The sequence below is a fragment of the Anser brachyrhynchus genome (genome assembly GCF_964034855.1).
Source record: "Anser brachyrhynchus genome assembly, chromosome: 3".
Classification (NCBI taxonomy): Eukaryota; Metazoa; Chordata; class Aves; order Anseriformes; family Anatidae; genus Anser; species Anser brachyrhynchus.
The window spans coordinates 42557284-42585283 of NC_137696.1; the positions used below are offsets into that span (position 1 = coordinate 42557284).

General features: G+C 36.6%; 1 protein-coding gene across 4 annotated transcripts in view; it reads left to right on the top strand.

Annotated features, from left to right (window-relative positions):
- The window catches only part of AKT3 (AKT serine/threonine kinase 3), a 156332-nt gene that overhangs the window by 36411 nt on the left and 91921 nt on the right, over positions 1–28000 (top strand). The window contains exon 2 of one of the 4 annotated variants that reach the window (XM_080586764.1): positions 27580–27655. The exons of the other annotated variants lie outside the window; for them this stretch is intronic. The gene's annotated coding sequence lies outside the window, so the exon portion shown is untranslated. The remainder of the gene's footprint in view (positions 1–27579; positions 27656–28000) is intronic. 4 annotated transcript variants of the gene reach the window in all.

The following is a 28000-nucleotide window of genomic DNA, read 5'->3' on the forward strand; positions in this document are numbered from 1 at the left end:
TGCTCAAAAAATAAAAAAGAATCAGCGGACGTGTGAAGTACATCAACAGAAAATATATTTCAACATGTGTTCATTAGAAATTCAAACATGGATGCAACTTTAATGGTTAAGTAAAATTACTAATATGAGAAAGGTCTTGAGCAACTAAAAAGGTGGCCAGTATGTACTAATGGTTGTCACAAGATCACCAATGCAGAAGTGTAAGGATTGTTGCTTGAGAGTACCAAATAAAACGTTGTGTTGCTATTTAAAACACATGGTCTTCCCGGTAGCTGAAACCCATGGAGATCATGATTTTTGGTTTGCATGTTCATGCTCTTACAGCATGCTTTTCTTCAGGGTTCACTACACATCTTTGTGTGGGTGACCTCAAAATGGGATACAGAGGATGATAGTAAAGATTAAAATTTGCTTTTTCAAGTATGCACATATTCCTAGCACACAAAATTTCAGTTTAAAAATAAGTATGATAAAAAGATGTATATGTATTTTAATGTAACAGAGCTATTTCTGTGCTACCTTCAGAGCACTTTTAAGGATGTAAAAGATGCCTGTGTAAGGATTTCTTCTCAAGGTAGGTATGATTTCTATCAGTAAGGAGGCATCTGCTTTTTCAGAACGTTCCTAAAGAGATGTCAATCAACACCTGTGCGCAGAAGACAGGAAAGCAACCTTGCTGCCTTTATGCCTATCCCGTAGTGTTTGGAGACTGGTTATTAGAAAAATATTGCAAACTCAGTTTTCTATTTCAAGCAGAAGCATCCCAGTCTTCTTTTTAGAGTGGAAAGATTTTTTTTCCCCCCCAACGTGTAACAAATAGAATGAACACTTTTTAAGATTAGTATTCAGCTTATGCTGAAGTGCAGCCTGCAGATGGTCCATCCAGTCAGTCTGGCTTTTGGTGTTGAAGACAGCTACCTCCAAATCCTTGCTGGCTGTAAGCCTCTTCAGCTGCTGAGCAGGGTGTGTAGGGGTGGCCTGGGGACCGCACTGGGGCTGGAACTGCTGAATGCTCCCACACGCCTCTGTCCTGGGGCTGCTTGTGGCTGCACGAAGGCTTGTTCCCACGCGTGAGCTCTTCCGTGTTCTCCTTGTCCAGCCGGTTACTTGTCTGCCCCTCTCCTTGACATAGGTGTCTGCTCTCATGGATTTTATGGGAATGAAGGGGAGATGCCTGCAGCTTTGTCACATGTAGGTGGTATCAGCTGCTGGTTTTAAAAGCTGTGGGGGAAGGAAATAGAGTTGTTACTTGAGCACCTAATTTCTCTGGTCTGTTGTTGGCTGGGCTTTCTGGCAAAACTCTTTCCCATAATTTGCCTCTTTTGCTCATCCATTGCCTTATGAAAAATATAATTCTATTGCAGAAGCTAGCTCGAAGAGAAAATAGGAGCATACGTTGGCTGAACTGTAGTTTCCCTGAGACACCACAGCAACAATTCCAAATTTAATATGTCCTAGGCCTTTTTTTTTTTTTTGGCAAAACTTACATTTTGTTTTAGTTTTGATGCAGAAGACATGGAAAAGCTATGGGGAATTATTTATGTGTGATTGGATGAGTTATGGGGTAGGCTATAGTTATGGCTTGCTGGTTGTAGAGAGTTTGTCTTGACAGCATTTTTTTCTTTTCATTTTTAATGTATGATTTTTTCGTATTTTATTTATAATACAGCTGTACTCATGAATTTTCACTCGAATTTTTCTTTTTATGCTGTAAATGTTTTGAATATTTATTTTGAAGTCAATTTTGTAGCGTCATATTGTCCATGTATGTTTTATCCAAATATAATTTCTATGTGCTATGATCATGTTTTACTATAATTGGCCCATTGTTATTTTGTATACCCAACCGTACAGTAGCAGATTTAATTAGAACTACTGCATACTGACACCTTTTACTTAAATGAGAATAATCATTTCTAGAGAAAGATTTGCAGTTCAGCATACACATCACTAATTTGTATTTCTAGCAAATCTGGTACACAGAAAATCTCACCAAAGTTAAGATTGAAATAAAAATGAAGATATCCAACGACAGTTGAACGAATGCTTTCAAATAGCCACAGCTACTCAATTAAAATATTTGAAAATATGTAGACATGAATAAGCTTTTGAATTACTTTTTCTTTTGGAAGATAGCTTTTTGTTCATTCATTCTTTCTCATTTTTAGTCCAGTTATGCTGTCATTATACAGGGAGTTAGGGTTTGTTAAATGTGATTTTATTTTTTTCCACTATAGTTAAAAAAGACTGGGTTTGTCTTAACTTTTGGCTTAACTTTGATAGCCTAGGTTTATGGTACTTGTAGACAACCACAGGAATAACATAGCTATCATCTGTCCTGTTCAAAAATGTATTCCGTTTTAGTATTTTTTGTGTGTGAACTCTTGCATGTATGTGAGTGGCTAAATTTATATTCTTGTAACAAAGGATAACTTTGACTGTGAATAAAGTGGTAAGAATCTTCCTCTGAGCTTGGAGGAGAAGAAAATATAGTATTGAATTACTTGTTTTACTTTCTGTGGTGACATGTTACATCCTGCTGCCTTAAGAAAAAGTCTTTGATGTCCGTCGGTCAAAACATTATTGTTTCATGCTTTTTCTTGAATGATTTGATTGTTCATTGGACCTTTAGTTGATAACTCTGTGCAAGGTTAATGGCTTTATATAGAAGTTCTTGAAGAAACTCTGAATGTAAACCTTCAACAGTGATGTAACGTGCTTATTTTCATGTTTGATTTTTACGATGAAGTACTGATTCAAAGAGCCCTATACTATTTTGCTTAATATTTTAAAACAATAGAATATAGATTGTAATATTAATTTGTTATTTTACATAATCATTGTTGATAATAAAAACATTTAGAATTTGTGTGTATGCCTGAATTAAAATAATTTCATGTTACTATTTTTTCTGTTGGATAATTTTTAGACTTAAGAAGCTGTTGGAATAACTTTTGCAGATATTTTGTAACTGTCACAACAAAATAAATCAGATTTGGTTGTGAATGACATCTACCAAGACTGTTATCTGTAAGATAAGCTTGAGACCCTCTGCCAGGATGGTAGTTGGGGTGTACTGTTTTATTAGTATATATCTTTGCTTTTTGGTGCTGTGTCCTTCTGACTTTTTCCCCTTATATTTTATTTGGTTCCTAAATATGGAATCAATCAGTCCTCACTTATATTTTGCTGTTTTTTTTTGTGAGCTGAGGTGGCAGTTGAAAGCTGAACTTCCCTGTATTGTTTCAGTATATCTGGATCAGTTGAGAGTCCAGGTCAGCTCTCAATCTTTTGTATAAATGAACCCCGCTATGCGAATTTATTAGAATTCATTCTCTTCAGATTACTCAATGTCCAGTTAAGGTAACTGGTATTTTAACGTTGCTCATGTTTCTATATTTGCTATATAAAATGATGACTGTCTTTGTAGCATTTTTGCAGTTGAAAAAGTAATATTGATTTAAAATAAATGGTCTTTTTATTATTAACTACATATGCAAAAAAAAAAAAAAAGGAACATCTGCCTTCCAAATGTTGTTCAATGGTAGTAATTAAAAGGTTAAATAAAAGCTGAGGCAAGCTTTGAATTTTGAAGCATTTGCAACAGCTAGTAATCTGACTTACTGCAGACATTTTTGTCAAAGTTGAAAAAGTTAGAGCTAATTAATTTCTTGGGAGACATATGATGAAATTGTAGGTGTGATAACATATTTGAGTAACATATGGTCGTTATGGGGCACCTTTCTAATGACTGAGCACCAAGTTAAATATAGACTTCCCAGTTTTTCACTTCTTCTATTAGTGGTTCTTTGTTACTACAATTTAAACTCCTCTTATTTTCCATTGTGTGTGAAATAAGATTTTCTTATATAAGTAATTTAAAAAATATTACTACCATAGTGCTATGCTTTGGTAAAATTTATTGAGTCCTCTGGGGCAGACAATTAATCTCCCTTTCTCATAGCCTTCTGATTTTGATAACGTTAATAGAGATTATGTGCATTTTGACCTTTATTTTGTGAAACATGAAACTTGCTGCTGAATGTTTTTGTGTGTGTGCTTGAAAGTAGGAGTGAGAATGTTTTTGGAAGATCGGTAGAAAATGCACATTGCTCCACCCAAAATATAATATATTGAAAGTTTTTTTAATAAGCTATTGTAATTTATTATGTCATGAAAAGGAGAACAGAAGTATTTTTGGAATGATTTCTCAGTCTACAAGTCATAATGAACTGTTCTGTATAATGTTTTTTGAGAGGTGGTTCTGCCATTCCCCAGGAAGCTGTATGTAAAGATCGTATTAGAATGAATAAATGATTTCTTTTGTACTAAAAGTAACTGGAAGTTTTACCTAATTTTAAATTTCACTGAACTATTTTTATAACTTAAAGCAAACACAAAAAACTTTATTATTTAGTGTCAACAAGTGGAATGAGCAACCCAATGTATAGTTTAGTGATAGTAATACACAAACAAGAAAGGAAATAAAAATGTTTCATTACAATGGAGAATAAAGTGGAAGGAGAAAGGTGCTTTTTCTGGTGGTGGTCTCTACCGAGAAGGTAAAGGACGCTTAAGAAAGTTGCTTTTGTTGGGGGCAGAAAGTAAAGGATGCATGTTAAACGGGGATAGGATTTGTATTCTGAATTGAAGAACCTTGTTTTTTTGTTGTTTTTGTTCATTTGTTTTGCAAGTCATGCTTTTGTCTGTATTACAGTATCAAATGAAATTGAAGATGTGGGTTTTTTATTGCTATAAAATTGTTGATGAATTCATTTAGTTCTAAAGGAACTCTTCCTCACCAGTTTTGCATTGCCAAAGATCACAGACTGCTGGATTATCACAGGATCTGAATTCAAAGTAGCTGCAACTTCACTTTTGAAGCCTTGTCATAGAGCCTGTAGCTGTGGCTACCGAATGAAGAAGGGGTCTTAACTATTGCAAGAAGCACGGTGACAATTACTGCTTGAATGTGGCCATCCTGTTCTGACAGGAGAGTGAAATCTGTGCTGATGCTTAGAAAGAGAGAGAAAGAGAAACTCATGTTGCTTGGAAGGAAGGAGTAAATGAAGAACTGTGTCTTGGCAGCTATGGAATTAGTGGGGAAAAAAACATCCCGAAAAAGATAAGACTGGGAGTGTTTCTTTCTCTTAGCCAAGATGTCTAGTGCTACGTACAATGTTATTTGGATTTTTTCTTGCATGTTTACATTTCTTTTTTCTTTTAGGGAATTTTTGCCAAAAGGGAACTGTAATATGTTTCTTGACTCTTTTTGTATAAGGTGCTCAGATGACATTTTTGGTTTTCCAGAGTCCGTGGCAGGCTTTTGGCTAGAGAAGAGAACCAAGCTATGATTCCTTCCCATGGAATTGTGTTTTCCTGTTTGTTTTATGTTGATTTTGCATGGGACTTACAACATTTACTAAGAATTACTCATGAAAATATTTTTAATGGATATAGTAAACTTCTTCTAAAGTTATGTTTCTCAGAGCTGGCCTTCCCCCAAGGCCCTCCAGCTGAACAAAATATTTATTTACTTAAATATTTAGTTCTGTATATCACTGGAGTATTAAGAGCACAGATGGAAATAAGAGGAAGCAGTTTAAAGTCTAGAATCACTTTTACTTGATTTAACATTTGAAGATTTTGCTTTTTGTTAATTTAGAAAGATTTCTATAATCTTTAATTGATAATTTTGTCTAAATGATATGAACTTTGTCAGTAAGTTACTCTTTCAGGAGCAGGAGGTGATTGATTACCTGCTGACAATACACGTAGAGGAATGTGGCTGGGGAGGAAGATTTGAGGCAGATATGTTCTGTCTGATAAGCCTGATTGGCTGTATATATGTGTTTTTATATTTTTATTTTAGCCTTTTTGCCTACAAATAGGTATGTTTAATTTCTGGAATATTTGCGTCTAAAATCAGCAATAGTATACTCACTATGTGTAAATTGTGGTGCCAGATGTGAGGAGGTCGTCACTCCAGCCATTCACGGATCTAGCTAGTTATTGTTAAAAATTGCTTTAGCCCTGAAGGGACTAGTGATCAGGAAGGAGGGTGTATGTTAAAAATCTAATTAAAAAAATAAGAAAAAAGCATCTTGTGGCACATGATGAACTCTCACATCTAAGCATTTTTGGATGCTTTCATAGCCATCTGTAGAGGGTGGATCATTGATTATGCATCAGCCAGATAAAAGAAATCATTCTGATACATTTCTTTCTTCACCAGATAATGTTTTACTGCAAAATAGTATGGTATCTTGATCAAATGATAAAAATAATTTTAAAGGGGTGGTAATAAAAGCATACTGTACAGAGAACACAAAGGATATGCTACAATGAAAGGTTGAGTTTATCTTGGTGGTTTCTGATAGCTGTATAAATCAAAGGAGGGAGGAGAACCGTGATGAATCACATTTAAAATCAGTCACCACCAGGACCCCCCTCTTCCCTCTATAGGTACAGTTTTGCTACGGCCTTGAGTTGGAACACTGCAAAAATAATTGTGATAAAACAGTGGTTTCTACTTACAACTTTGAATGTTCAGGATTGCATTAATGAATCTTCATATGTTAGGGAGCTAATGAAAAAAAATCAGTTGTTACACAAAATCAGTTTTTATGTACAAATTTACCACCTGCACTTCTTTAAGAAGATAAAGGATACTGTACTAAGAATGTACCTCAGACCAGTTAGGTTCTATAATAAACAGAGTGTGCAGTAGTTTACAAAAAGAGACATGAAAGGAAGATCCCCATAGTTTTCATATGTGAGACTGACGTGATTTAGAAAAAAATTCCTGTTCTGTTGTTGATCACTTTGTTAGAGGTGTTAGATCACAGCATAAACTTCATTTGCCTGATATGAGTCCCCTAATGATTTTCTAAGGAATAGCAGATAGCAAGAAAGCATTATTTTTTGTATTCATTTGTTTGTTTTCTCTTTAAATCAGTCTTTCAGTTTTCAGTATTGAAGTAATTCCAAACATTCAAATGTTAAAGTATCACATTTGGCATATGACATTTCTCATTGAGGAACAGATCTGTGTTTATCACTTTTCTGTGGTTTGGGGTTTTTCTTGGGGCTGGGGGTGGAATGTGATAAATGTTTGCAAGTTCTCTATTGCACTTCTATAAAATTTAAAGGAATTTTTATATTCTAACGCTTTGCTACCTGTGGGAAAAATATGCAACTGCAGGAACTAAGAAAGGGAAATTGCCAATTTTCTTTGCAGGTTTACCTCAGCAGTTCAACACTGAAATATACGTTCATGTATTTTATATGATGTATGAGCTGGAGCAATTTCTGTTGTTTCACAATTCTCAGTTATTTGTTACTGTCAGTGAATACTCTTCTATTGCCATGTGTTGTTGGTTTTGTTTGTTTATTTGCTTGTTTTTTTGCCCTGAGAGATCTCCAGATGCAGAAATGCAAGAAAGATACGGTACACCAACAGTTACTCTTTGAAATAGAAACATGAATTAAATTGTACGTTAATAATGTAATATGGAAAATTTGCTGACAAATACATAGATATAAGAGTATTTAACATGCATTCAAGGCTTTTTAATACATAACTGCATGTAATGATTCTTAAATTCAGAGAATCCGCTGGAGAATTTGAACAGAGAATATGAAATGGAGTTGGGGACAACCCCTAAGAAAAGAGAAAATATTGAGTATCTTCTTGCTCAGTGACAAGATACCCATGCTAACATGTATGTACCTGAAACGAAGCCTGCATAGTCAGCTTTAGTTTTGATATTTTTAAAACTTTGAGTCCTTCAGTTTGTAATGAGTCAGCCTTTTAAAGGAGTTTGCTTTGGACGTGATTTCCTATTTAAAAGCAAACTGAAAAGTAATTATATCACTTGAGTTATAGCATCTCTCAGTTTGGGTTAGAACAGACATTTGCACTTGAAATATTTAATTGGTAGCTATAACAAGCTCTTATCTGTAATGACAGCTAGCTACTAGAGGCGGTTCAACACAACTTCCAGTGGTTTTCACAGCTATTTGCTGACAGAAGAACGTAACGATTTAGGACCCCTAAGTTCAGCTCTTTTGGGAAAATGTGCTTTCTGACCTTGCCACTCACTTGTCTTTCCCCTGCTACTTAATCTCACATTCCCTTTCCTTTTGTATTCGTGCTCTCCTCTTGGCTACCCTGCTGCTGTTCATTTGCTCTCACACCCTCCAGCAACGGCCCTCTTCTTTCTCTTTGTTTTCTCAGACTATAGGAGTGCCAGCTCCTGCTTCTTTATTTCTGGGATCAGTTTGAATTTCACTCAACTCCTATACTTTCTGGCCAACCACTCACCCCCTCTGCCCTTCTTCTGTGTTTTACCTCCTCCTGTCCCATTACCTCCAGAGTTCTGCAATGCATTTGTCCCAACTTGAATCGTTCCTTTTGGACTGCTTCCTTAATTTTTATGCTACCTGGACATCATTAAAGGTAAATGTTTGGAGTGCAAGAAAGAGTGTCTGTGCTCTCATTTAGCTGCCTGGCACTGTTGCAGAAAATTGATTGTCAGAAGGAGCAATTGCAGGAAATGACCTGGTCAGACCCTGCATCAGGGGAGAGAAAATGGTCTGAGTAACAAGCCTTTGGAGAATAGGGCTGCCAGACTCAACAAGACTATTTTAGCAGGTGTGAAGCATTTTATTTATTTATTTATTTTTAAAAACTCATCACATTTGGGTGGCTCTTCTTGGAGACATCTTTGACATCAGGTAAATCCCGTGCCAAATTGCAAGTTCCAAGTCAAATTTCAAAGCCTAGTTACTAGTGCTTCTCAACAGAAGGATTACTTAATGTTTTTGTACAACAGCAGGACAGTGTAGCATCCCCTAATTCCCTGAGAAATAACAGACCACCTCCAGGTAAAATGGGAACTGGGTCAGGCAGCTGAGGTTCCTCCTGTTGAGGGAGGTGGTGACAGCCATGTGTCCGTTTTTGCTTTTTCATGCTTTGAATATGGTGATGTTGCTCTTTAGCACTCCCAGACTTTCTTCCAGAAAATGATAGTTGTTACACCGATAAGGAGGAAGGTAGAGAGGTTGAACAATGTTGACATATTCTTCCTTGAAACACTCAGGTAATTTAAATGAATTGATTTGCATTATGAGGAAAAACAATTTCAAAATGCAGATACAAGACTTATGATTTAAGTGTATGTAATCTAAATATGAATATTCTGTTTATTTGACAAAAGTACTATAGCTAATCCAATGCAGTGTTTGAAGAGCTTTTAAAATGTGGATGTGTTTAAATAAGAAAAGGAAAACATATATATTTGTGTGTATGTGTAATTTTGTATTTGGAACAAAATAAACCAAATTTTGATAAAGTCTTAAAATTGTTTAACATTTATAATTTTGGAAAATTATTTCTAATGTTAATTTAGCAAAAATAACGGATAGTGGTTGCTGGATGTGGATGCCCGCACCTTGGATAGTGGATGCCCAAGAAGTCCAGACTTGTAGGTCTGTCAAAATAACGTGTGAAGTATGCCAGTTAGTTTCATAGTGTTGTCAGCACACAGGGGAGCAGGAGTATGTCCAGCATCCCAGCATCTTGCTTAGCACCCTTGAAGTCTGCAGTCTGAATGACCAGAGAATGATGCTTACAGTGGAAGTCATTTAGCAATTTTCATTACACAAGTATAATAAGAAGACCGCTTGTGCACTTGTTGTCTAGTAAGATTCTGTAGGTATGTGGCGGCAGAGTTGTTACTTTTTTTTTTTTTTAATTCATTCTATTAAAGTAAGAAGACTGAAAGTGTGAAGTTCAAAAAAAAAAATCAGGCTGGTGGGTTGCTTATTGGGAAGTACTAATTAGCATGGTTATTTAGTCACTTTGATCCTGATGGAACTCTGTTTTTGTTCAAAAATATTTTGTTGCCTCATCTCAAACCTGCTTCTTTCAATCTTTTTTTTTTTTCCTTTTAAATTCCGTAAAAAAAGTTTTTGTCCCACTACTCTCAATGTTCCACTGCAAATATACGTTTAGATGTAAAATGTGACTTAATAGTCTCTTTCACATTCTTTTACTGGATTTTTTTAACATCTGTAAAATGATCAGTTCTGTTTCCTTTTAGTTATTTTAATGATTCTGTACTTCAAAGTTAAGATTATCAATGTCCTGCTCTCTTGGGATCAGCCCTTGGTTTTAAGGGAGTTTCTCAAATAATGATGCCTTTGTTTAGGAAGATGAAGTTGAGAGTTACAAAAATGGAACATGACCTAGAAATCTAGAATGGTCATTATATTACTAATTTTAACTGTGCTTATGGTTGTTTATAAACATGATGATATTTATACTGGAACTCTATGGATAGTGAATTAGTCATCAATAAAATGAAACTGCAGAGGTTCTTTTTCTATGCTAAATGTATGAGTGTTTTCTTTCCTCTGTCTCTCCCCACCTTCCTGTATATTATCTGTTTCGCAAGGATACTCTTACATTGGTCAGTTAATGAAATTCATCTCATCTGTAGATTTTACTTTCTGCTGTGTACTAGAGTATGTGGTCCTAGTGTAACTACCTGTTTTATGCAACAAATATGGAATTTGGACCCCTGATTTCATTTGAAGATTGCATGTCAAAGCAAACATGACTTGAGTGTGGCCAGCTCTCACTAAAACAATATGCAAGAGCTAGGATTGACATGAGAAAAAAATCTTCATCTGTCTATCTATCTCTGTTTTTGAAATTCTTTGAAATACACAGCACTCATGGTTATAGCACCTGTATCCAAAAGTGTCTGAAACATTATAGTTCTAATTTTTGAGACCTTGCTTCTGTGTCCCAGGTTTTAGAGATGTTCATGTAAGCAGGGGTCAGAATTTGAGAGAGACTTTAGAAAGAGATGTAAATATGACAAAACTATCAAAACAAATTTTTGGAAAGAAATTACACCTCAGAAATCAGAGTTGACCTCTTGGATGCCTAAGAAAGACTCTCTACAATGTTTCAATATTGAACAGAAAACCCTGTCTAGAAGAATCATTTAGGAGATGCTACTTGGAAGCAAACACAAACCATTTAACAAAATCCATCTTCAGACTAAATCTAGAGACAGACAAAGTCCTGGAACATATGCATGATTGAGCTGATTCAGGAGCTTATTTTCAATTCAATTTGGTTATACCTACGGAATGAACCTGTAGGTTAAGAAGGAAGTAAGAATATCACCAGTGGCCAGTCTGATTCATAACCTGTGTCTGATGGTAGGTGACGTTTGATGCTAGGGAGGAGTATAAGGAATAGGGAAAGATGTTGTCTGAAGTCTTTCTGTGATTCTTTACAATTGGCTTGCCTCTTTACTAGCCTGAACATCTTTTCTCATGACCAGCTTTGATTCACCACACCTTCACACACCATATCTTCTTTTCCCAGTCATTTATGCCTATGTCAAACCCAAGGTAGGTCACTGCACATCTCCACTGATGACCCTCCTTTCATTGTGAAAACTGACAATTCAGCATATTTATTATTTTTTTATTTTTTTTTGTTCAGAAGATCATCCCTTTTATCTTGTGGGGAGTAGATTTTTTTTAGTAGCCTTTTGTTAAGGATATTGCCGAATGTTATTTGGAAACTGAAGTAGTCTGTATCAATTGGATTTTTTTCTGATAAAAATATTTATTAACTTTAAAAAGAAAACAACACTGATTTAAGGTGTAATTTCTTTTTAAAAAAGCTCTTTTGATATTTTTGTCATATTTAAATCTCTACCCACTATTTCTGTTCTCAAGAATAGGTTATACTAATTTGCTCAATACAGATACTAAGATTTTTCATTTTCAGTTTTCTGGATCTCTTGTAGAGCTCAGAGAAACCAGAATTACTTCAACCTAGATATTGCAGGAGGAATCGGAATTGCTCAGGAGAAATTGCCAAGGTAGCACTACTTGAATTATTAGCAAATTCAAAGCAGAAAGTTAGACCATCATTTCACAGAGGCTAAAGGTTTGAAAGTATTGTCGGACACCAAAGGATGTTTGCTTTGAAGGAAAGCTGTTACTTTTTACATTACTTGCCTCATTCGTATTTTAGCAAGAAGAGACTTGATAAACCATTTGGTCTGATTTCATATGTTAGTGTATGAGCTTAACGAAGTTTATAGCTTTTTTAGCACAGCCACTTGGGCAAAAATCCTCAAAAAACACGATCAAACTTGTAAATGTGTAGTAATCCTTTTTAAGTGAAAATCCTCTGCCTGAGGAGGCAGCACAGTGAGTGTACATACAAAGGCTAGTGGAAAAAGGTCAGAGAGGAGTAATGGACGCTTATGGAATTTGCTTGTCAAGAAATATAATACTTTCTCACCTGATCTCAAAACCTTGCAATAGTTCAGAAACACAACTTTATATGAGCTGTTCTGCTTTATATACCTTTTTATACCTTCCCATTTTTTTTCTTGTTGTATCTAGAGCTTTTAGCAAAAGATAGGAAAGGTGATGCCACTATGAACTAAAAAGCTGAGGGATCCTTTTGCTCATACATATGTCATACATTGTGGCCAAGATTTTATCTTTCCTTACTTTTTTTTTTTTTTTTTAAGTCATGAAGTTGACTTCTTTCATGTTGGAAGAAAACGTGGCATGTTGGCTTTTTATATTCTAAAGATTATAAGTCTCTTTAGTTTGTAGGCTTGAATGGGTTTGGGTTTGATTTTTTTTTAGAGAGAATTCTTAAAATTCTTGAAAATATAGTAGCTCTGCACTTTCACAAAGTGAGTGAAAGGAGGTTGGAGTTTAAGAACAGAACTTGAAATAAAATCACAGGATGTTACAAACTGGAGAACTGAGGAGGGAAGAAAAGGAATTTTCAAAAACATATTTTGTTTCTAATTTCCTTAGAGAGTGATTAAGTTCCTTAAATAAAGTCACTTACCTATATATGATCACATTGCAAACTGCTATTCTGCTGTGGTCAATATATAACTATTTATTGTGGTAAGTATCCCAAAATAAGTAAAAATCTGTTTGGGAAAGACAAGTAAAATCTACTGTAACTGTGGGACTTTGTCAAACTTGCATGGCCTCTGTATTTCATACATAGCTGATAAGTTGCTAGTTGGCATCCTTCTAAAACTATTGTATGTTCCAGCTGCTGTTTTGTAGTGCTGAGCACAATGATTTGGTCTTCTATGGATATGAAGGTTGTGGCCATGTACTGAGTGTTTTAAGTGCAGTCAGTATGTAAAATCGTTACCTTCATGACCACTATGATGCTGCATGGATTCTGGGAGAGAAGATGAAAGAGGAAAATGGAAATGGACAGTTAATTTCATCATGGTATTCTTCTTAATGGTTTTTACTTGATATATATCTTTTTCTGATACCAGCCGCAAGCAGGTGATAAGATAAATTAGTAGTACAGTCCTGGTCAAAGAAACAGAAGCTGACAAACTTTGAAAATCCACTTGTCTGAAACTTGTGAGGAATCTACCCCAAGACAAGAGCACCAGGGAACTGAAGTGGTTGTCTCCAACTGTGGAGAAAGCTTTGAATTTCTTCTGGGATTGTATTCCAGTGCCTGTCAGCTAGTGGTTTAATCAGCCAACTGTCAGCCTGGAGGTGCACATTGCTATGGTAGGGGTGTCGAGCGTGTGCTTTTCAGCAATACTGAAAGCATGGCTGAAGACTTTGAATAGTTGGGGTCACAAAGTGATGCAAGGTTTATTGACTTTATTTTTTTTCATGAACTTATTCCTGCTCTTTATAAGGTTGTGAAATTCACTAGAAAAGGTTTGTTTTTCCACAGTCACACAAGACCTTCTTGATCACTTTGGAGGGTCATAATAGATATTCTGGGGATGTCTCATGTCAAAGCTAGAGACTTCAGAGAGTCTAACTTACTGATGTTGAAACCCCTTGCTATGTAGACATTTGTGATGGAAGTACTGGGAGCCTGACTGAGAAGTTGGGAGGCAGACTTGGGAATATTTTCAGTGAATTTTGTATAAGTTTTTTTTTGTAGGAATGTATCTATGTAATGCCCTTACCTGCCAGGAATTCAGGTGAACACTTGGACATTTGAGAAAAACTGATGTATAGTAATAAAGGTAATGGATTGAAAAGAATGAGAGATATGCCTTACTAAATTATTTCCTAAAAAGGTACAGGTTATAACCTAGATCTTGTTTAATTATTTTAATGCAGTTTTAAATATACATTTATATATTTACAAATATCACACAATTTTGTTTTATCATATATGCAACTGTTATTCCATACTAGTTTTCCATGCTCACAGGTAACATCCAAAATGAATGAACTACTGTAGGTAAAATAAAGTGAAAAGGCAACCTCCCCCTCAAGATCATATGCCCAAAATATATCACCAAAAATTCATTTTTTAATGTAGCTATACATAGAATAGTTTGCAAGTTCAAAAACATATTAGCACCCTTTCTCAGTGGGAGATTTAACCTAGCTTTTAGCAAAGCTATTCGCTTAACTGCTTCTTCCTTAGTTTGCGGTTTTGTCTGACAAGTTAATGAGCAACTTTGCAATTTTTTCATTAATTTTTGAACTCTACTGTCAAAAATGGGAATTCCTTCTAGAAATCAGTGGATACATTGCAGTTTTCTGTCACCTCATCTCATGTAATTCTGTATAATAAATACCTTCTAATGCAGAATTTTAGTAAACATGCATGAAAACATGTTGTTACCAGTTATTTTTGCTGTGTAAACAACATGTTGTTTCATTGTGTGAAATGTAGTTGCATCATCCTAGAAATCAAGGCATCCCTTCCTTTTCGGGTTAATGAGATATCCTCATATCTAAGAATTCAGAGTGTTTGAAGTTAAATTTTCCTTCAAAAAAATCGAAGCTTAAATTTCCAATTACAAATGAAAGGTGGTAAATTTGAAAATAGAAATTTGAATTGTCCAAGTTTTTAGATCAGAAAGTTGTTAATACTCATAGATTTAGCCATAGTATTTATGAAAAAGGTGGCATGCATTGTAGGTCTCATTTTTTTTCCCCACTGTTTACATCAAAAGCAATAGTAAGAGAAGAAGTTAACATTTTGTGCAACTAGCAGATAATTATGTCTCTGCCGCCAAAAGTAGAAATGATGTAAAAGATTGGAAGTTACTGCCGCCTCATAACTACTGATGTTGATGGATTATGTACCCATTGCCATCTTAAAAGATCTGTTGTATGTGTCAAAAAAGAGAATTTCAAGATGTTTGTAACAAATCTGGGCAAAGAGATTTTTGAGCACTTTTTGGCCTGCTACGCTATTTCTCATGATGTGCAACAAAAAATAGTAGTTTTAAGTGTGCGATACAGGGCTTGATTGAATGGGGACTATAAGGAAAGCTAGGGATTTGAATGGTATAAAGCCAGTACATCAGAGTTAGCATATATTAAACTGGATACAATGTATATGTTGGTATTAATTGCAATAATCTTCTTGTTACTTCAATTTTGAGATATGCAAGTTTATTTGATTTTAAAGTAAATCAGTCTTCATTTCTACCTGTCCACTAGGGGGTTGAATTTCATTGATGATCCTGGGAATTCGAGGTAGGCACCAAAACAAACAGAAACAAAAGGTGAAGAATATGTATTCTTTGCTACTTAAAGTAAAATGTAATGACAATTGTACATTAAACGCTCTTTGCCGATTGTGGCACTCAAAGGAAAGGACGTTGTTGGCTGTGTTTCTCAGTCTCTCAAGCTTACGAAAGTAGCCCAGACAGTTTGCTGACCTCAAATAGACCTTTAAGTCTCTGACTTGTCAGACAAGAGGGGCAGTGCTCCTCATTGGCATTCAGATCACAGGCAGCCACTGGGCTCAGTGCATAGCCAAGTACTGCTTTAGGATTTAGACAAAGCCGCTCTGGCAAAACATCCCAGTTGTCAGGGTAGCTGGCGGTTTCCTAAAGAACTGTTACATAATGGAGAGACTGAGAAAAGCTTTAGGATGCAAATTTTTTTTTTAAAGTAAAAATTAAAAAAAAAAAAAAGAAAAAAAAGTGGCGGTAATTTGTGAAAAGAAACATCCCCCCCACCCCTCTGGATGATCTCATTCGTTGTTTCCTCCTTCTGTTTAACTTCTCAGGGTCATAAATGTAGTTTGCTGTTTAAAACTGTAGTGATGTCACTCCAAAGGTATTTTGTGGAAGAGGAGAAGAGAATTATCTGAAAGTATTTGGGAATCAACACTTAGGGATTTATTAGCTTTACTAGAGGTCAGCTATTTGTATTTCTTCTTTGTATTTTTGGTAGTGTAGACTGGGAATTCAGCTGCAGAGTTAATGTTTACATTTGAAACATTGCATGTAACAGAAGTGGATGTTCTGCTTCTTGCTTCAGCTGCCTCCCAGAGTGAAGCTGTGATCTGAAATCTGGCTGGTCCGCGTCCAGATTTACAACCTGCATCCATCCCTGCGCCGATTCCGGCGCACAATGAGGGGGTTTGACGCTTCCTGGTACTGACTGTTCCCCTCCGACGGCACCACAGTGACATCATGCTCGGGCATCATGCTCAGGGCCGCCTGCAGGCCTCTCCCTCCCTGGGAACTGGATGTGAGAGCGGCAACAGCGTTATGCTGTGTTAGGGTTGTGAAAGTACCGTAAAAACATAGGGGGCTCCACTCCGTTACAATGTGCTAGCGCTGCTGTGGATATTTTGGCATAAGCGTTTTTGTTTAGTTAGGCTTAGTTGTAAATGTGTTATATTGTTTTAGTTATAATATGGCCCTGTTTAACAAACCACTTTTGAAAGTGTACTTATTTTAAATATTTGTACAAGTGCTGCTGTCTCGCCCCTTTTAAATACTGTTCCAACAAGTACACGTTGCTTATTTGTCAAGCAGCAAACTGGTGGAGTGCTTTCACCCAGTATGCTGAAGAAGGATTTCAAAGCACATGTATGTTTTCTGTAAGCATATGATCTTGTTTTGTTTTTGCAGGAAATTAGGAGGAATGGATTATGGAGGTACCCAGAGAACACAACTTATCAGCACAAGTTTTTGCAGGAGAGTGTATTCTTTCTAGAAGCTAGGTATTTGAGGAAGAATGCAATTCTTTTGCCAAAACCCTGTTGTTAGGTGTTTGAGGGGTCCTAATGGAAAGCTTATACATCCCCAAGTTAATTTCTTACTTAGGAAACCAGGATACTGAATTATGTTTCCTAGGTGTGGTCTGTAAGCATTAATTTCCCCCATCACAGAAGGTCAATAAACATGAGGAAAAGATGATGGAAGATCAGTTTGGGATGTCTGAACCACTGAAAACAGAATCATAACAGCATCAGCAATCATCCCCCAGACATGCTGGCAGTAGTCCTGACCCAAATCTACAGCTACGAGGGCTTGCCAAAGTAGCCAGCCACTAATCCCATTCCTCTAGTTGTATTCCATTTGGTTTGTTGTTGGTAGAGTAATTCTGCCTAGTGCCTGGGTGTTTTATTGTCCCCAGTTGCCAGGGTTGTATAAACAGTTGTAACTTCAGATAGTCACTATTGTATGGGTTTTAGTGCTCTGGAATATTGATTTGAAGGCTGCATCCATGTCAGGTTGTTTCTATTGACCATTTTAACTGCTTCTGCTAACTTTGTTCACTGGTAGTCATTTCCAAAACTGGACTGGTGTGTGACTGCTCTCACTAGTGATGCTTGCTCTGTCAACCAGTCTCTTTGCTGCAGCTCTTTGGATCTCCTCTCATAGCAGCCCTGGAGTGTTTCAGTTTTGCAGTAGATAGCCATGTACACGACCTCTATGAAGCCCTTGTCACAGAAGGGAGACTTTCTGATAGGAGATTTTTCTTTCCTTACCAATTACACCTCTCACTTCTTTGGCTAAAGTTTAGTCGTCAAAGCTTACAGGTGACATCCATGGCCATGGCCTACATTACTTCATGTGGAGAATACTGAGCACAGTTGGATTGTCCATGCTTTGTTAGTTAGCATACTAGTAAATACCATGATTTCTCTGTCATTGCAAGTTAGCTCTTCTTAACAGGAAGGCTTCAAAATAATATTGAAAATACATGCAAGGCCTGTGCAGGTGTGATGCTTTGGCCTGTGCTTACCTGTTTACTCCTGATGAATACTAGCTATCAAAGTATTCTTCGGAGTTCTGAAAGGTAGGATTCATCTTCCTGTTCAGACTTCACCCTCTGGTTGCCTACATGAGCATTTGAAAGGAGCAACTGGTTCATCCTAAAGATGACTAAAGTCTTCTTGAGGCAGTTAGATCTGAGCAACTCAAATACAATACATTTGTAATTACTATATTTGTTTTGCAGGAAAAATATAATCTCAAAACCATAGTCTGGTATGAGACTTGCTTGGAACACTAGCTCAGGACATCAGCTTGGTACAAAATATTCTGTCCCTTTCATCTGCCTGACTGTCTTTAGGAAGATCTCACCTTTCACTAGAACACATGGAAGAAAAAAAAAAAAAAGGAAAATCTAGATGCAGCATTCATGGAAAAAGTGGTTTTTGAGAGAAGAGTGTTATGAAAAGCAGTAAATTAGAGGTAACTGTACTGCTGTAAAGCTCAAAAGGGTCTTGTTAAAATTACGTTTCTTTCTTCTTTGAAACCCATGGCTAAACAGTATCATTGGTTTTTCTTTGATTCATTTAAAACTTGTGATTTCAGAGTGTTTCTTTAGAATGATTTCATATTGATCTCATATGCATGCTGAAATATATATCCTGTAGTAAAGTGAATCTAAACACATGCATAAATTTTTCAGAATGTTGCTAGTTAATACAACTTTAATATCAAACAATGTGCAAATACTAATAGTGACCTCTACAGAAACTTTCCATTATATACTATTCTTTTTTTTCTCTCTCAGATTTTTACTTGAAACCCAGAAACAGTACACACTTGTGTGTGTAAATAGGATACCAGGCTCTTATACCCCTCCTTATGTTTGGATTCAATACAGTTATTTCTCTTAATTAGTTCCCTTTGTGTCTAGCAGAGAGTCTTAAGCAAACAAACCAAAGTGGACGTGTCTGCATGTATCTTTATGTGTGGTGAAGATGACATGAATGAGCAGTAAACACCCTCACAGCTGTATATTTTGCTTAGCATATAGTTGACTTATTTGACAATAACTGAACCATATTCGCACATCTACTTAGAGCTGTTTAAGCATCCTACAGCTGTTCATTCGCCCCTTCCAGCCCCTTCATGTGGTGACAGTAGAAGTTACCATTCCCATTAGAAATTCTGCAACAAATTAGTAACTCTTAGCCCTTCGGATTTTGAAGTAAAAATGAGCGGTTTTAAATCATTACATATCTGTTCATGTGCTGAGACAGATTACAATAGATTAGCTAAACTAATATCTGGTTCTCTTTAGAAGGGGAGAGAGTGGGCTGCTCAGTGCAACCTTTGCATATGCATTTCTGCAATATCTTTTGCCCTACGAGCAGTGTTCACGTAAGCAAGCAGTGTTGGAGCAATGTATTAAACTGGCAGAAAAAAAATACCCTGCAACAGAAAGATGTAATTGTTTGCTTTCTCCTGGTCTAGCTCCTTGGATTACCTGACTGCAGGTCAAAAGAATGTTTGGTGCTATGGAGTGGTTGCATTTTTTTTGGTGGCTAGCCGTGACTGCATTGTGAAATTTGGTTTGGTTATTCCTAGCTCAGTGTAAGAGCTAGGAATACAAATCACAAAGATTACTTTAATACAACATTCTCGTATACACAGCTGTTAATGTACATTAAAAGCTTAAGGTAACTCTAATTCTGGTGTTCCTTTGCATTTAAATACATAAGCTGTAGATTTAGTGATGTATTGTTTTCAATGCGTGCTATATGAGCTAATGGGCCAACTGCAAGCCATGGTTGGTTTGTTGTCCTCTGTTTGGGCTACTCAAAGGATAGTGTGTCTGTGGAAGAACCCCCAAAATTAGTTTTGCCTGGAATTTTCTAGACATACGATGCTCCCTGAATTTTTGTGGGAGGTCTTGTAATATTACAACTTTTATTAATATCTTTGCTCATTCTTTTGTTCTCTTAGGGAACAACTGCTATGAATACAGTGTTGTATTGCTTGGCTGGCCCAACTGAACTGAAGCTATCCTATCATTTCCAGCTGAGCAGATGCTGCTGGAATGAAAACAGTGGACATTATAGAAAAATTTATAGAACTCTGTAGATCACCCATTGTTGACATCCCCAAAATAGAACTCTTCTATTACAGATGGAGAAGCATTAGAGGGACCTCAGGTATATTTTGATATTGGTGGAGGATGTCGAATTAACCTGTCAACAGAAGGCTGTCTTCCTGACTTGGAAAGGTGCTGCATTCTGATGATGACAGAATTTCTTGCCTGTTTCACACAAGGTGAAAGAGACTCTTTCTTTCAGTTGCCTGTAGCCTGTCCTTATCCTAGTACTGTGTATTTATCATCTTTAGCCCTTCTTCCCAGCTGTGTTCTTACTCCCTGGGCAGTCCCAGTCTTTGCTTGCTAAGCTTTTCATTTGTGAAAAAAAAATCATCCCTCAGCAGATGCTGAATATGGAATTATTCTGTTCAGTCGTTAAAATCTGGCAAATCATAGGGTAGGAGAATCAGATTTTAGCTATCTATAGGTGGCACAGCCAAGCTTATGAAATTAGCACATTAGGATTTGACTTTGGAGATGAGGCAACTAGATTTATTCATTGTTCATGTTGAACTCACCTGTAGAAATGCATCACTGTGGCAGAAAATTTGGAACTGCTGAAAACCAAAGGCTGTGCAGATGCCATGAAAGGCTGAAGCAGGAATGGTCAGATACTTAAATAATTTAAATAATTATTATAACACGTAGAGGTGCTTTGTATGTATTTTTTTCTTCATTAAAGAGAAGGAAACACGTGATTTCTCTCCAGATAATTATTTTAAACTTTTACTTGAAGCATGTTCGAAGGAGTAGCTGTCTGCAATCAGGACTTTTCACCACCCATTGTCTGATAACACTAGAAGTAAAGTTCTTGTTATTAAAAATAAATCTTGTTAGTTCCTGGGGACATTTCTGTTAAAAAGGGAAATCCTGAACATTGAAGGCTTACTATTTTTATGGTGTTATTTTGGCAGTTGTCCTTGTTTTCCTACTCACGATGAGTGTTACATGAGTGACCTGACATTTGTAGGACTGCTAAGTTATTTTATGCAAACATCATCTTATGGCACTTTAATGGTAAGTATGCTGGCACTTTAATGATAAGTACGAACTTATCATAGTTCATGCTGAACCGAAAGGATCGTAATCTTTAAACAAGAGGCTAGAACCTCAGTTTCACTTGAGCTTGCAGATTGCGACCAACACAATGCTGAACAGGTACAGGAAAAAAAAATACCCAAAGTGTAGGAAAACAGCTAATTATAGTAATTGCAGCTGGTTTCAAAGTACTTCTAACAGTTTGTGCATAATGCTTACTTGAAAGCATCAAATGGGCGCTAGTTGTGAAATAGAACACCTGTTTGTTGTTGAGCATGTGTTTATGCAGATGATTTTTGTTGTCAAAGCACCTTGATGTAGAGTAGTCCTGTTTACATTTACATTCTCCCCAAAGGATTAACAGTGTTCTCTCAATAAATTTGCAGTCTATTCTCCTCTCAAAGGCTGCTGTTTGGAGGGTGGTGTGAACGAGGCAACAAGTGCTTGCTAATCACTTGAATATACATAATTAGCGACAGTCTGGTGCACTGGAGTCTTTGTACAACCATAACAATACTGATTGGCAGCAGCAGATAACAATAGTTGTGGCAAGGTGCTATTTGTTGAATATTTGAAGGTGTTTTTCTTTTATATTTGCAGTGGGCATTTTGAGTTAATTATGCCATTATTCTGGAACACTCTTTACCGTGATGTGTTCATGTCAGAGTTAAAGATCAGTCATGAGGCCTCTTGTACACAAAGGAGTAAGACTTCTAGTAAATACTTTGACTCTTTTGAGACTGGACTGGGTTCTTTGCTTCTTCTTTCATATTTTTTATGACGCTAAGCTGGATTCCCAATTTTTCTTTCATATTCCTATACAACTCACTTTCTGCCTAAAGTCAGACTGGAAGGTATGTCTACAAATATGGGAGATGAAGGTATGCGATGATACTCTACTTGTATTCTGCAGCGATCAGTTTTACACCTGTCTCTCTGACAGGTTCAGTACTTCAGAAAACAAATTTGAAATCGTCTACAATAACATTTAGAGATAACAGACTAATATAATAAATAACACCGAGAAAGTTATCTGGATTGCGTTTCGTGTATTTTATGTTCAAACAAAATGTGTTTTAATAGGGCAAAATGCTTGACATCGATTTAACAGAAAGGAAAATACTAGAATAAGTAGACTATTTATGAATATCTAGAAAATAATGAGATGAGTCACTGTGGATTTGGCAAGGTTAAATTGCATCAAACTAATCAAATTTCCTTTTACTGACAAGGTAGCAATCTTCGTGTATAGGAGAGAAGCTTGGGATGTTATATCTTGGATTTAGTTATGCTTCTGATATCTGTGAATAACATTTTCATAAGGAAACGAGATGCAGCGATTAAATGAAATAACTGTGAGCTTTGTTTCTAGCAGCAAAAATGGTTAAAAAAACACAACAACTGTGCTGAGCATTTATTAAATGTTCTCTATCAAAATTGAAGTAAATATGGAATAGAAATCTGCTAGGCTCTGTCATGCATTCTCTTTTTGCTTTCATTGCTGAGGTGCTTAACGGAGAAGAGAATGGTTATTATTTCTTCAGGTGCCTCCAAGGTAAAAGGGACTGCAGGTGTGATGGAGGATAGGATTGGAATTTAGAACATCTGTAATGTCGAGACGTGGTTGTGAGGAGCTAGAAGCTATTCAGGGGAGCAAGTTTGACACAAACACTAGAATGATCGACTTTACAAAAAAACAGATGCAGAGCAAGTGCTTAGGTAAGTTACTCTTCAGAAAGAAAAGGTACCAGTAGGTACCATGGATCACAGTCTGGATAATAATTATATCTCAGTGTTCTGAAGAAGGCAAACGCAGGCATGCATAAACAGTTTCAGAGCCTGTGAGACACATCTTTCTGCTCCACTGAGCACTTTAAGTCTCAGTTGTCAACCGTATCCATTTCTGGGTGCTGCAGTTCAAGATCATAAAGACTATTAACAGAGACCAGCAATGAGAGTGATCAGTGTACCTGATCACTCTCATTACACCTGAGTATAACCCCTGAGTTACCCCTGAATACACCTGACTGTAAACCCTCAAACATCTCCTCTCTGAACTGAGAAGTCCCTGCTTCTTAATCCTCTCTTAGAAAAGGCACATGCTCCATCCCCTGGATCCTTTTGGTTGCCCTTCTCTCTATTTCTATTTTTTTTTTGTAATTGCACTACATCCTTTGTGAGATGTGGAGACCAGACTGTGCAGGTTAATGAAGATGTGGGCACAGCAGTGTTTTCTGTGTCAGCAGAACGACATCCTTTCTCTTCACAGTATCCTTTTTGAAATGTCCAACATTTTGTCAGCTTTTTTTTTTTTTTTTTGGCTGCTGCTGCACGTTAACTTATGATTTCATAAAGCTGTCAGCAGTGAGTCTAGGACTCTCCTAAACTGTAATTCCTCATTCTAAGATAAACGTTGCGAGGCACGGTTTAGATTATTTTTTTATATACACATTGCCCCACATTTTATACCTGCTGTTCATTTTCACCTTTGCCAGCTCAATTTTGTGAGGTCCTTCTTTTTCTTTTTCCCCCCCTTTTTTTTTCAATGCCACTGACATGACATTTGACTGTCTACTACAGCATGATGTTACCTGTAAACTTTAACATTTCATGGATCATACCAATGTCCATTGATTAAGATGTTGAATAAAAATGATCCCAGCATGGATCCCTGTGAGACCTACCGTCTGTCTTTCTCATGCTGAAAAGTGGCCGTTAAGCCTTATGTTTTGTTTCCTGTTCCTTAGGCAATTTTCAGACTGTATAAAAAAACCCTCCACCAGTCCTGTGGCAATGTAGTTTCTTTAACTGTATTTGGGGAGGAACCTTGTTAAACACATTATGCCTACTGGATGCCTTTTACCCTCATGTTTATCACCCCCTTGTTGAACTCCATCAGGTCGGTGAGGCAGGCTTTCCTTTCATAGCCATTGTGCTGGCTTTTTCCCAGCAGATTGGAGTTCCGTTCCAGTTTCTCTTTTAGTATTTAATATTAAAATGAATATTTAGATCTGGGAAAAATAGAGATGAAAGATCATTTTCTTTGTTGAGAGAATTGCTTTAGAGCATAAGATTGAGGGAACCTGTGTGGATATTGAGAGGTATCCGATTGCTTGGCCATGAGAAAGAATGGGGCAAAGAGCTCTCTAATGTAGCAGGGTAAAGATATTGGGACCGCATGACTGAGTGTTGAATCCAGATGTATTCAGAATAAAGATGCGGGTGACTATGAGGAAGACTGGAAAAATACTAAGGAAGTTGTTTTGACAGCATCAAAACAAGGCAGTGCATGAGATACACACTTAAAAAAACAACATTAACAATATATACGTAACAGGGAAATTCTGTAGCCTGTTGTTTTCGTGAAGAGGTTATACTGAAATGATCAGATGTTCTTTTTTGTCTTAAAATACATGATACCATGAGTAAAAATCACAAAGTGTCCTATACAGATTTGCACACAAGAAATTCAGGGTGGTAATGAAACATGAGCTTGTAAAGAATTTGTCCGAGACTGTCTGTTCAGAATATTATTCAGATCCAGTTGCTCTTTGCTGAAGTTCCTGTTGACATGCACTGTGTCAATATTAAAAAATAAATTTACTGTAGTTCCTAGTGTGTTTCATAGTCCTTTTTGGCTGGGTACTGCTTTTGGAACCAGTTTAGTGCCTTTGTGCTCAATATTATGGGCAGTTAGAGGTCTCTCAATGAATGTAGAGTGTCCACATACTTCCCTTGCTGTGCATCTCTGCTTTCTGTTCCACCAAGTTAAGCCCATTGGTCCTTTGTACTTTTCTCCATGAAGGTATGTGTTTGTGATAATTAAGTAATTTCTTAATATTCGTTTGCTAAATTATGTAATTGGAGGTGTTTAATGACAATGCAGTGTTACTTCCTGTAGTGTGTGGAGTGTTGCTGGGTTAAGAATTAAAACATGTTTGTGGTAGCACAAATACAGATTTTGAGAGAGAGAGAAAGACTAAAAGTATCATTTAAGCCACTGTTCATTCTCCTTCTTGATTGAAGGCAGAGGTATTACTGTTTCTGCATTTTCCTACCATAAGGAGCAAACGTGTCTAAAGGATGCAACTGGGCAGCATGATCATACTTTTGCAAACTGAGGCCACAGCAAGAAGATGTATGTCTTGTGCTTTGGTGTGTGTACAATTAACAATAGATAGTCATGCAGCCGTCGTACTTGTTACCCACACGAATACAGCATTTAAACAGATGCCTAATGTGCCAGAGAGAGGGGGAAAAATTTAGAACAGTATCCAGAGGTTGTTTTCTTTCTACTTTTCATCGTATCTAGCAGTATGCTGCTAATGAATGAAGAAGGAGGTTGAGCTAAACCCTGTCTGGAATGCATGCCTGTGGCCACTTCATGCTGATTCCAGCAAGAACATGACTTCCAGGCTGATGGGGTCAGTGATATGATTTGATGGGACACTGTCCTATTCCTGCTCTCAGCTCCCCATTTGACATCCTCCCCCTCTTCCCCCCCCCCCTTTTTTTTTCTTCCTGTTGTACAAGTGAGCTGCACAACTGGTGTATCACATTAGTAAAACCGATGGACTGCAGGATCCGAACGGTGAGGAAAAAAAAACCCCAAACCTTACAAAAACAGCATCTGTACTTCTCTGTTGTGTATAGTTGGAACTGGAGGAATCTGCAAACAGACTTATTTCAAGAGAATGAGAGCTTCTAGGGGGCCAGAGTGTTTCTATAGTTTAATGGTTCTTGATCACTTGGTCCGACCTTATTCTGCTCCGTACAGAGATAAAAAGTACATCAGAGAATAGCCAGATCTCTGGGAAATGGCCCTCCCCTTAATCATCTCAGATTGTCTGGAGAGGGCTTGCTGTCTGTAACCAATAATCATGTCACTAAATTTCAGTCATTCCCTATCAAACATGTGATCTGTTGGTACAAGATCAAGCTGTCACTGAAAACTAAATAGTCTTGGTATAAAATTTAACTGAATTAAAGTGTAGGCAGTCAGAAGACAAGCTTTTGTTGAAACTGTTTCAGCTGTGCTGCTGCTACTTGCTATTCTTACATGCACACTTGATAAACAAAAACATGGAAGACTTTTAGGACAGAGGAGATGAAAAATTTCTGTCTGTTTCACTGATGGTGAACTCAAATTCCCTGGGGATCTTAGCACAGAAAAATGCATCAGCATCATAACGGGCACTCATCTGCAGCACGACCCCCAGAAGACAAAGCAACGTTTTACCTCTTGGGATTAACAAACATGTGTGAGCTTTAGTACGGTTGTTTGGTAGTCAGGTGATAGACTGCCCATATGGCCTCATACCTAATTCTGGTATTAGATTTGTTTCTCTTTGAAATACTAGGTAGAAGCATAGATTTATTCTGTTGTCATTTGTTCCAGTTCTTAACTCATAAATACAAAATTTTAAAAGATGTTTTAAGAAGTTCTGTATCTAAATCTCTTTTTCTCACTTGCAAGCTTTTCTTGGCAAGGCTTTTTCTTCATTTGATGAAGTTTACTGGGGTCATATAGAAATGCTTATAGAATATGTGTGGCTTGTATCAAATGAATCTACTATTTCTGTGCTCTACATACCAAGGTGAATTTTTATGAGTTCTTCAGGCACCTGCACAGTTGGAATCCATTCCCAAAGGGCAGCAAGGCACTTCTGGTGGTGCCACGTTTCCCAGCTGCACAGGGAAAAGGGAGAGAAGCAAGTTTTTTTCAGACGCCTAAAACCTTCAACTAAGTGAACAAATATCCCTATCTCTTTAAAACTCTGCCTCTAAATTTTTTTTCTGGGGGTTTGGACCTACCACTAAAGTGAGGATTTCTTGACTCAGGTGCTCTGTTAACCCCCAGATGTAAGAAAAGTAATTGAGTAGTTAGTGTTTTGGAGTGGAGAAAATGGAAGAAAATATTTTTCTCCAAAGTACAATGAAGTTGAAAGGTTTAATTTAAAAATAATTGCAAGCATAAGAAATTGCTTTTTTTTTTTCCTGTCTTATAATACTTTATCATTGGCATTTTAGTACTCTGAGGAAGTTATAATTTGTAGGACATTTTAAGCAAAGGAGAGAATGTGAATGTTACATCAGTGTTATGTGAACATCATTATTAAAGCCTGATGGAACCATAAATATAGGTTTCCCCTCACTCTTACATGATTTTCTACATCCATTGTAGATCAGATCCTCATAATATATTTCAGGTATATTAAGTAAAGTCTACACTTTACTTAATCTATTATTTTTAAAGGGAGCTGCAACCATGATTCTTTAGAGAACTCTGTAATTCATTAAAATAAAAACAAAATACACAACTACCTCTAATAAATGTTTTGATTAAAATGGACATTTCTGAACCTTCTACAGACAATACCCGCTCAGATGTGACAGCATTTGTGACATCACCAGTACAGACTTTCACAAGGATTTTGAAGTCAGTGTTGTAAGTCAGTTTCCATTTTGTTTTTATTAATTAGAAAATTGTGCTGTTTGCTTTCTAGAGGAAAAAAAAAAATCCACTAAAACCATACCAAATTGGTTTTGTTAATTCAATATTAATGCAAATATATTTTGGAAAATTACAGTTCCTTATTGGTCCCTATTATTTTGGTGTCACAAATGTTAAATATTTGGTGTCAGTTAATAATTGTATATATAATCAGTCTGAATTTCAGAAAGGCCAATTTTAGGAAGAGATTATCACAGTTTTCTCTTGTATAAAGTTTGCCTTTGGTATTGAATAAAATAATTTAATTGAATAAAATAATCCCAGTTTGCTGGGATTTAT